The sequence below is a fragment of the Marmota flaviventris genome, chromosome 2 (genome assembly GCF_047511675.1).
Source record: "Marmota flaviventris isolate mMarFla1 chromosome 2, mMarFla1.hap1, whole genome shotgun sequence".
Taxonomy (NCBI): Eukaryota; Metazoa; Chordata; class Mammalia; order Rodentia; family Sciuridae; genus Marmota; species Marmota flaviventris.
Window position 1 is genome coordinate 175,360,177 of NC_092499.1, and position 9,970 is coordinate 175,370,146.

The 9,970-nt window shown below is 42.9% G+C and overlaps 1 pseudogene; it reads left to right on the forward strand.

Annotated features, from left to right (window-relative positions):
- The first annotated feature begins 8,308 nt into the window (after nucleotides 1-8,308).
- Nucleotides 8,309-9,126, forward strand: LOC114107414 (ADP-ribosylation factor-like protein 8B; annotated as a pseudogene).
- Nucleotides 9,127-9,970: the final 844 nt, after the last annotated feature.

Consider the following 9,970-nt stretch of genomic DNA (forward strand, 5'->3'; position numbering starts at 1 on the left):
AGTTTCCAACACTTCTATTTCTCCCCTTCTAAATACTTTTGTGACATCATTTTCCCAGCATGGAAGTGAAAAACGGATTTCACCTGACCCCCTGCATGGAATGGTGAAGGTCAGGCAGTGCTTTGGAAGTGTAAATCTGTTTCCTTTTTCAGTGGAAGCTGCTGTTGTTCCTAAGTCATGGCCACCTACAGATTCATGAATGTGACTCTCTATTTCCAGGCCTAATGACGAGATAAGAAGTCCCTGCACCCTCCTCGCCACGCCTTCTAGACATCTTCCCACAGTTCAATCTACTGATAGATGGCGACGATTACTTAGCACATATAAAGCTCCTGGAATTTATGACTTGTTTTATTAGTCCTTCCTTAGAACCTCCCTAAAAGGATGGTGAACAAGACACTGGTGAAGAAATAGGGTTCTGGGTGACACCATGAGCATGACAAATCACTGTTTCCACGGATAAGACATGTGTGATTAATTCCTCTACTAAAATCCTATAGAGTTGGTTGGTTTTGACATTAATAATAGATTGTGAGAGCTCCAGCCACAGAATCAATACAAGTGATTGGTGACAATGGCCTTTGAAGACTCTACCAGAAAGCGAATGATTTCCAGAGGCACTATCCTCTGACTGCTGAAAATCTTTCTTTCCTTCCTAGATGGGTATCTTAATTTTTTCCAAGGTGGAGTAGGGAGACGGAGGCCTTGTGAAGGAATGTGACTTGCCAAAAGTTACCGAGTTGATGGCAGAGCCGAGATCACAGCACTTGGCACAAATTAGGAGCTCAATAAATACTTAAATGAATAAAAGGCTGAATGAACTCAGGTCTACTGTTCACTTTTCTCTCTCTGCTACAATCTATAGGAAGCTACCTGGATTCCTGCTGTGTTTTCTGAGTTGAAGGAACTTCCCTCAAGTCTTACGAAGTTCTAGTCCTGCCCTTTCCAATGAGACAGCCACAGGCCACACGTGGCTAAAAAACATGGGAAATGTGATTGGTTCAAATTGGGATGAACCTTAAGTCAACCTCAAATTTTGAAGGCTTACTGTGAAAAATGAAAGAAAAATATCTCCTTAGTAGTTTTTGCATTGATCATATGTTGAAATGCTAATAGCTTACATATATTGAGTTAAAGAAATTATTAAAATGAACTACACCAGTTTCTTTTTACTTCTTGATGTGGTTACAATAAAATTTAAAATTTTATTTACAGCTTGAATTTCAATTCTACCAGACAGCCCTATAAGGTCATATATGGAAGTTTTGAAAAAAGAATTATATATTGATTTGTTAACTTTTCAGTAAAAATAATTTCTTCTGACTAGCTAAGAACCCAGGAAACAAAGAGTAATAATTTTTTTTTCAATAACAATAACAAAAATTCCTCTCTTTTCTCTGCCATAATCCTTTCCTGTGAGTATTATGCAGAGTCCTCCATCTCGTAACTGAAAATCTACACAGGTGACCCTAATTGGAGGGCTGGCTGGCCTAGGAAGTGTAATGTCTCATCAGAATCGCCACTGTCCCAATCCCCACAGGCAAAGGAGTCGTGTGAATTTTTGGTGAACAAGTTTTCATAAAAATAATTACCATAATAACTTAATATTTTATAGCAACTTGCAATCTATAAAATGCTTTCACATATTATCACCTTTGATTCCCGTAACAGCTTTGTGATATGAGCGGTATTATAATCCCACTTGACAGATAAAGACACTAAACACAAGTAGGATAAGAGGCTTGCTTAGGATCACACAGCTAGAATGTGGTAGATCTGGTTTTAAAGCTCAGTCTTCTACCACTAGGGCCTTAGCAGGAGTCCAGTGGGTGACCTTCACCTGCCTGACCTAGCTCAGCGGCCCCAGGTTGTCCTTCTCTGCAGTACCTCATTAACAGTGGAGGAGAAAAGAAGAGATTTAAGAAGTAGTAAGAAGAAACTCATGGAGTACAGGTGGCCCCTAATTCACAATCATTCAATTCACAATTTTTCAAATTTAAGATAGTGTGAGCCAGGTGTGGTGGTGCATGCTCGTAATCCCAGAGTCTCGGGAGGCTGAGGCAGGAGGATCTCGAGTTCAAAGCCAGTCTCAGCAACATAGCCAGGCCCTAAGCAACTCAGTGAGACCCTATAAAAAAGGACTAAAGATGTAGCTCAGTGGTAAAGGACCCCTGAGTTTAATTCCTAGTACCATAAAAAAAAAAAAGTGTACAAGTGACATGTATTCAATAGAAACCATATTTTAAATTTTGATCCTTTCCTGGGCTGGTAGGTGCAGTATGATCCTCTTTTGCTATGATGGGCAGCACCACCAGCTGCCAGCCCCAGCTCTAGCCAATCCTGGGATCACGGGTGAGAGCAGCCAATGCCCTACAACGTACTATATTGCTAAACTATGATGTGTGGTAGTTTAGGTGTATTAAATGTGTTTTCAACTTATATTTTCAGTTCATGATGGGTTTATCAGGTAGTCCATCATAAGCAGGGAAGTCTCTTGAAGATACATTTTGCTATGGCTCCACCACAATCCCATTGTAATTATCTCTTATGCTACTGCATACAGAGAAGGGAGAGCTACACTGGCAAAGTCCTTATTGGTGTAAATAAGGGCAGAGGGAAGGTGTTATTTCCATCTGAAAGAAGTGGAGAAACAGGCTCAGACATGAAGCCTGCTGTTCATTCTGCCACCCTCGGTTGATTCTGGGTATCAATATACAAATCATAAGCATGTTTATTATTTCTATTTTTGTCTTTATTCATCATTTCATAATTAGCTTGATTTTTTTTATACTTCTAGTTTCTTTTGGTTCGTTTTATTTCTTTAGCTTTTAAAATAAAATGTATTAGGCTCTTTAAAAAATTGTTTGTCTTCTAATAAATGTCTTTAAGGTTATAAATTTTCCTCCAAGTATCAAGTTTGCTACATTCACGGGTTTGGATAGTTCCAGTGTGTATGATGGTCTCAAAATTGATTTCATTAATCATAGTTCATTAATACTCTGTTTATAATTCAGTCCTAAATATTTTATAGTTTCCACTGGGATTTCTCTACAACCACAGATTTTGTGCATGGAATAATTTTTTTACCTTGTAAAACTTGTATTTGGTTTTTAAATAGAGACTCTATGACTCCTGGGGCAAAAGGCTGCGGGTGGTGGGAGGGCATGGCTAAGGGACAAGAGAAAATGTGCGAGCTGAGCTGAAGGAACTGTTCTATGCCTGCATTGTGGCGGTCCTTCCTTGACTGTACACTTAGAGAATGTGTCAAAACTTAGAGAAATGTGTACTAAAAAGAGTGGCTTGCACTGTATGTAAATTAGACATTAATTTTTTAAGAAGCAAATTAAAAACCAAAGCCTCCCTCCTTTCTCCTGCAACCCAGGTGCCTTTTTCTCTCCCTGAAGGTCACTATTGTCACCATTTTCTAAAGTATTTTTCTAGGGCTTTAAAAATGCATTTTCAAATGTATGCCTATTTTTTCGACGCAAATGGAAACTATTATAAACCCTATTCTGCACTTCTTTTGCAAACTGAATACCTTGATGATATTGTTCCATGGTTTATTGTACACTGTTTTTTTGTCATTTCTAATTTTATTGCATTATAGTCAAAGATCACAGGGTAGCCAAACAGCAGTTATCTTGTTCAAGGATAGGAGAGATGCGTGGCTCTCTGTACAGACAACTATGACCTCAGGGAACATCTCGCTTTTTCAATCTCCTCTGCTTGATGAACTTCAGGCTCAAAGGCAGCATCCTCTGTGTGGTTTCCATAGCAACTTTTGCTGCTGCATCTTGGGTGCTGTCTTTATATCACATCTCTGCTTGGCTCTGTCCAGCAATGTGACACCAGGCTGAGCTCCCCCACCACTCCCGAGAAAAGGCTTGGTTCTCAATGTTCCCAGAACCTACCCAGTCACTGAAATCCCCAGGCCATCAGCGTGAGAGGAGGCTACACAGGCCAAATATCCATATATATATTTGATGATGGTTCAGGAAACTTTGTTGTCATTTGATAAGAACCAAATTTGCAAGATATGTTTAGGAATTAAAGCTAGACTTGCAAAGAGGAAGAAAATAACATAAGTCCTTTGGATTTCCTGGTACCTCCAGAACTTGAAAATATATATCTGTGATTTTCCCCCTTACTAGAGACAATTTTGTTATAGTTACAAGGAAGCTTAAGAATATCAAAAAATTTTTCTTAAAAGCCAATCCACAAAACAATATTTTGACTTTGGATAATATCTTTTGCAAATCTCTACATTCTATTCCCATTCGCTAGAGATAAATGGCCTTGAATACATGTACCTCTCTACCTGGGGAAATACCTGATCTTTTAGAATCTACTGGTAAGCTTTATGGAGCTCAGGCAAAGCTTATTCCTCATCTCTTTGAGTCCCTGATTAAAACTCACCTGAAAAAAATCAAGCTGACCTCATGTTTAAGCTCTGGACATCAAGAGGCTGTTGTGATGCCTTCTAAGAGTGGTCATAAGAGAGCTTACCAAGATGTCATAAGTATATTCAGTCAACCATGACCAAACTAAAAATTCTGTCATTATATTTTTGGGTTATGACAGCCAAACTAGAAGTAAACAAGGAGTGACTTACCTAATAAAAATATTCTTTCCTTGAAGTCTGTCTGTAGCAGGCAGACATGGTAAAAAGCCCTATTTTGGAAAGACTTTATTAATCTATTTTCCACCTTCATCCAGAAAGTATTTAAAATGCTGAATCCTTGCATAGCCACCCCAGGCATGAGTGCGGATGGAGAAGTTAGTATAAGTCTTGGTTTCCCCTCCCATGAAATGAAGAAAATTCCATCTATTTTGCAAGTTACTGGAGAGATGGAAGGGGATGGTGGATGGAGATGTCAGTGACAGAGTCCTTCCACAGCCACTGTGTTAGCCAAACAAGGACCTCTGATTCTCCTATTCTAGTGATGAGGATGGTTTTTTAAATGTCTTAAAGGTCCTTAGGTCCGAAAGACAGTACCCATCAGTGAACTTCCTAGTGGGCACCATGTCAATACCAGGTATGATACTGGATGGATAAGGGCTTTAGACCATGTACAACACAGTAATGGCACCGCAGCTCCTCCTCACACATCCATCCAGTCTGCCTAGGTGATTGGCGCCTGTCCTTCATGCTCTGCTCAGGCACCATCTCCCCGGGGAAGACTTCCTGGACTAAGGAGCCTTAGCTTTGGTGGCTGCCAGAGCCTCCCACACCACTCCGACTGCCCCTCCTCCTCTCTGGTGCTTAAAGGGCAAAGTCTGCATCTTTGCTCTTTGCATCTCATGAGGGGTGTATATCTGGCCCAGGGTGCATGTGCAGTAAATGTTGACAGACACGGATGAATGTTAAGCCATCGTCAAGAGCAGAGGGGCTCTGGTTCAGAGTCTGCTACCTCAAAGTCTTGCCCCATCTCAAGCAGATGTAATCTCGCTTTACTCCCCAAACCCCAGGGTCAGTTGTCCTCTCTCACAATGCCCAAGCTGGGGCTCTGAGGAGCCCAAGGATGGTTGGGTGCTTTGAAGGAATGAAAGGGGAAGCACTACCTAGGGAACAGGCTGGAATTCTTTATTAGCTTTATTTTAATATTTTTAGCTCATTAGAGTCATAAAGTCAAAATAATGGAAAATTTAAAAAGCCAAATAATTGATCATAAGCAAAACTTGAATTAGAACTCAGATCATAAGGTATAGAAACAAGGATGGGGAAAACAGATTATGGATGACTTGTTCAGAGTTTGTGCTATCTCATTTACTCTGGGTAGAATGCTGTTAAATCAGAATCACACCATTTAACAGTATCATTCTTCTTTTTTTTTTTTTAATGAAGTGCCTGCCATATTACCCAGCACTGTACTTGGCACTTGGGGGGAGTTACTTTTCCCTACTCCTTTTCCTCTGGTCCCAGGAACACATTTCAGAGATGAGTCAGGATTAGCCCTCATCCAAACCTGGCTTCCCTCCCTGCTCTGAAATGCCTGGCTTGTCCCCAAGATGATCTCTCTTCTGTGGAAGTCAAAATCCTTCCCGTTAACTCTCTGTGGACAGTAACACACACCTTGGTGATTTCCCAGTGTCCTCTAAGACAGTGGTTCTCACTCCCTGGAATCACTGGAGAGCATTCAAAGATTCTTCTTGGCGCCCCCCACTCCAGAAATCATGATTTGTTCAGGGTGACATGGGGCTTGTGCCTGTCCCACTGACAGCTTTCTGGAGTGGTGGGCTTCTAGGGGATAGTGCACATTTATACTGAGCCTTAGCAATTAATTCATTTGGATTAGGAGACTTGGCTACAAGCCTGGTCTTGTTGAGCCACTTACCTTCTCTGGACCCTGAGTTTCTCATTCTGAGAATGAGGAGGCTGGGCCTCATTGAACCCAGGTCTCCTAATCCAAATGAACTAATTGCTAAGGCTCAGTATAAATGTGCCCTATCCCCTGGAAGCCCACCACCCCAGAAAGCACCGCAGTGCCTTGGTCAAAGCTGTTGGTGGCTGCTGTCTGGGCCATGAAGAACAGGGAAATTCTGAACTCAGTGGAAAAGGAGGGTCCTAAACAGGGATGGGCTATGAGCTGGTGGACCTTGGACAAGTTGCTTCTGTGACAGTTCTGTCACCTGGACAACTGAACAGCGCTGTCCAAGATGAAACCTGAGACTCATCCTGGTCGTCCTTCAACTCCTCACCCCCACAGCCCATCAGTCATCCTGTCCTGGTGATTCTGTCTCCTAAATTGATTTCTTGAATCCATCCATTTCCCCCATTTCCTCTGACACTGTCGTCGTTTGGGCTACTGTCTTTGTGGCCATGGACCACTGCCATAGTTCCCTCCCTCCCTGCTTCTCCCGGCCCATCCTCCACACCAAAGTCAAGTCTTCTTTAGAAGATAAACATGTCCTCCTATCCCTCAAAACCTTCCAGTGGCCTCCACCTTGTTCTGTCTTGGGTGAAATCCAAATGCCTTACCTGCCTCCCACCTGGCCTCATTCCTCATCTTCCCTGCTCACCCCCTCCATCATCACCTCTCACGCTCTGACCACTCCAGGTCCTCACAATTCCTCAAGAAAGCCCTCCCTGGGCTGGGATTGTGGCTCATCGGCAGAGCGTTTGCCTTGCATATATGAGGCACTGGGTTCGATCCTCAGCACCACATAAAAAATAAATAAATAAAGGTATTGTGTCCAACTACAACTAAAAAAAATATTTTAAAAAGAAAGAAAGCCTTCCCCGATTCCCTTAGGTCTGAACTCCTGTGATCACTACAGAATGTGTTACGATGGCCCCTTGACCTGAGTGTCCTTCATGACAAGCCAGGGACCACGGCATCTAGGTCTTCATTTTACTGCTATGTGCCAAGTGTTGGGTAATATGGGAGACTTTATTTAAAAAAAAAAATTGATATCATAAAATGGCATGTCCTGGATTTCACAGCCTTGCTACCCAGAGTAAAGGAGGCAGTATGAGCACCAACCCCGAACAGGGTCTGACAGGGCTCACCAGGAATGTTTCCGCACCCTTGTTTCCCTTTTTATATCTCATGATCTGAGCTCTAATCCAAGGTTTTCTTTTTTCATATATATATGTTGTACTTGGACACAATACCTTTATTTTATTTATTTATTTTATGTGGCACTGAGGATGGAACCCAGTGCCTCACATGTGCTAGGCCAGCGCTCTACCACTGAGCCATGACCCCAGCCCCTAATCCAAGGTTTTCTTGCAATCAGTTATTTAGCTCTATATTTCCTTTCCATTCATTTGACTTTATGACTCTCATGAACCAAAAAAAAGAGAGAAATTCAAAATCCTTTTCCTCTTTCCTTTCCTGGTCAACTCCTCCCTTCTAAGTATGAGGAATGAGGAAGGACGCATCTCTGTTCCTCCTAGGGCCTTCTTAGTCTGATGCAGGGATCATTTAACAAGCTGTTAGAAAGATTTTATCCTTCCTGCACCCTGAAGTCCAAAGAAATTCCTTCTGAGGTCAAAATTGTTCCTTTAATGGGCACATGATGTATAATCCGGGGATCCTGGGGACTCCAAGTACCTACTTGATCCAAGGCTACACTGTGCCTGAGTAAGGACAGGACACGTTTCCTCCACACCCTGGTCATCTCTGTGCTGGGAGGTGGGGTGTGGCGGAGAGGGTGGGGAAGGTCATGGGCAGCGGAGGTCATATGGCTGCGGCTGCCAGCTGGGGACCCGAGAGAACCCCAGCCTCCCCACACCGTCGCACCATCGCATACTTAACTCTGGGCGTCCATCTCGGCTCAATTCAAGAGTTCTAGGCTTAGCTTCATGGCTCAGGCCCCTGCGGCCGGCCGGTATGCTCCCCTGTTGTGCTGGGGTCTGCCGGGAGCCGTTGGGGGTCTGAGCCGAGGCCGCCTCGCGTGCAAGTTGGTTGGCTCGCGTGGGAGTCTTCGTTGGCGTTGCAGTTGTCGCCATGCTCCGGTCCGGTCTGGCTCGCCTCGCTCCGCTTTGGCTCCGTGCACCCTCCATCGCCCCCGCCTGCGGGACTGGTTCCACTAGCTGTCCTACAAGGACACGGAGCTGACACTGGTGGGGCTGCAGTACTGCGGCAAGACCACCTTCGTCAGTGTCATCGCGTCCGGTCCATTCAGTGAAGATAGGACACCCACAGTGGGCTTCAGCACGAGGAAAGAGACTAAACCTCACATTAAAGATCTGGGACACAGGGGCTGGGGAGATAGCTCAGTTGGCAGAGTGCTTGCCTCGCCTGCACAAGGCCCTGGGTACAAACCCCAGCAGGGGGTGGGAGGCGGGGAGATCTGGGACGGAGAAGGACAACCCTGATTCTGGAGCGTGTGGGAACGGTACTGCAGAAGAGTCAATGCCATCATTTACAGGACAGATACCTCTCCAAAGGAGCTACATAATCTAGATAAACTGCAGTGACAAGGAATTCCAGTACCAGGACTCGGAAACAAGAGAGATCTTCCAAATACCTTGGATGGGAAACAGCTAATTGAAAAAATATCCTGTCTGCTATTCAGGGTAGAGAAATTTGCTGCTATTCAATTTCTTGCAAAGAAAAGGATACCATAGATATCATACTTCAGGGGCTTACTCAACATTCAAAATCTAGAAGAAGCTGAAACATCTCTGGAAGTCTTCCAGTCCTTCTTGGCTATAATCCTAGATTTATTGTCCATTCCTCTGAAGTACTTGCCAGAATATGGTCCTTCCTAAACCCAAGAAATTGCCTTTTTTTAGAGTTTAGTTCTCTATGCACTGCTGAAGATGTGTATCCCTAACCCTTCATAAAGAATCAGAGTTGTCCTGATGAAGTTGGCATGCATGAAAGGGATTCTCCCACATAATTGTCTTAAATAGTGTGCATGCATACACACATACACACGCACACATCTTAAGAAAATTGCATATTTCCAGACTGGTGTTTCTGGGCCAGTGTTTGATATTGGTTTTCGGTAAAATATCTGTAATATTTCATTATAGAGTCCTGTAGCTTAATACTGATATGGACTTGATACAGCCTGAAATTTCTAGTGCCACCCACAGTATTGAGAAAACCCTTAAGCCTGACTCATGTGAGATATAAACATAATGTTTATCTTGTCACACAAATGCATGTGAAATGTATAATGACACCTTAGGAATTAAAAAATGACCTGCAAAGAGTAAGCAGAGGCACCAGATCCAGGTTGGTTCTTTATACTGGAGACATCCTATCTGATGAATTTTAATTTTAAACTTTGGAGAATTTTTTTATCAGCAAATGGCAGTGGGGATGTAGGAAGAGAGGAGCATACTGTTTTGTATCTGTTTTTTGTTTTTTGTTTTTTTCCTTTGAACACACTCTTTTAAGGGGTTGGGAGTTGAAGATTTTCTCAAAAGCGTTCATGAATTTAGAGCATTCCAACCAATAAAAAAATCTGTTAAGAATGTTAAAAAAAAAAATCTCTAGGGCTCTCATTGCTT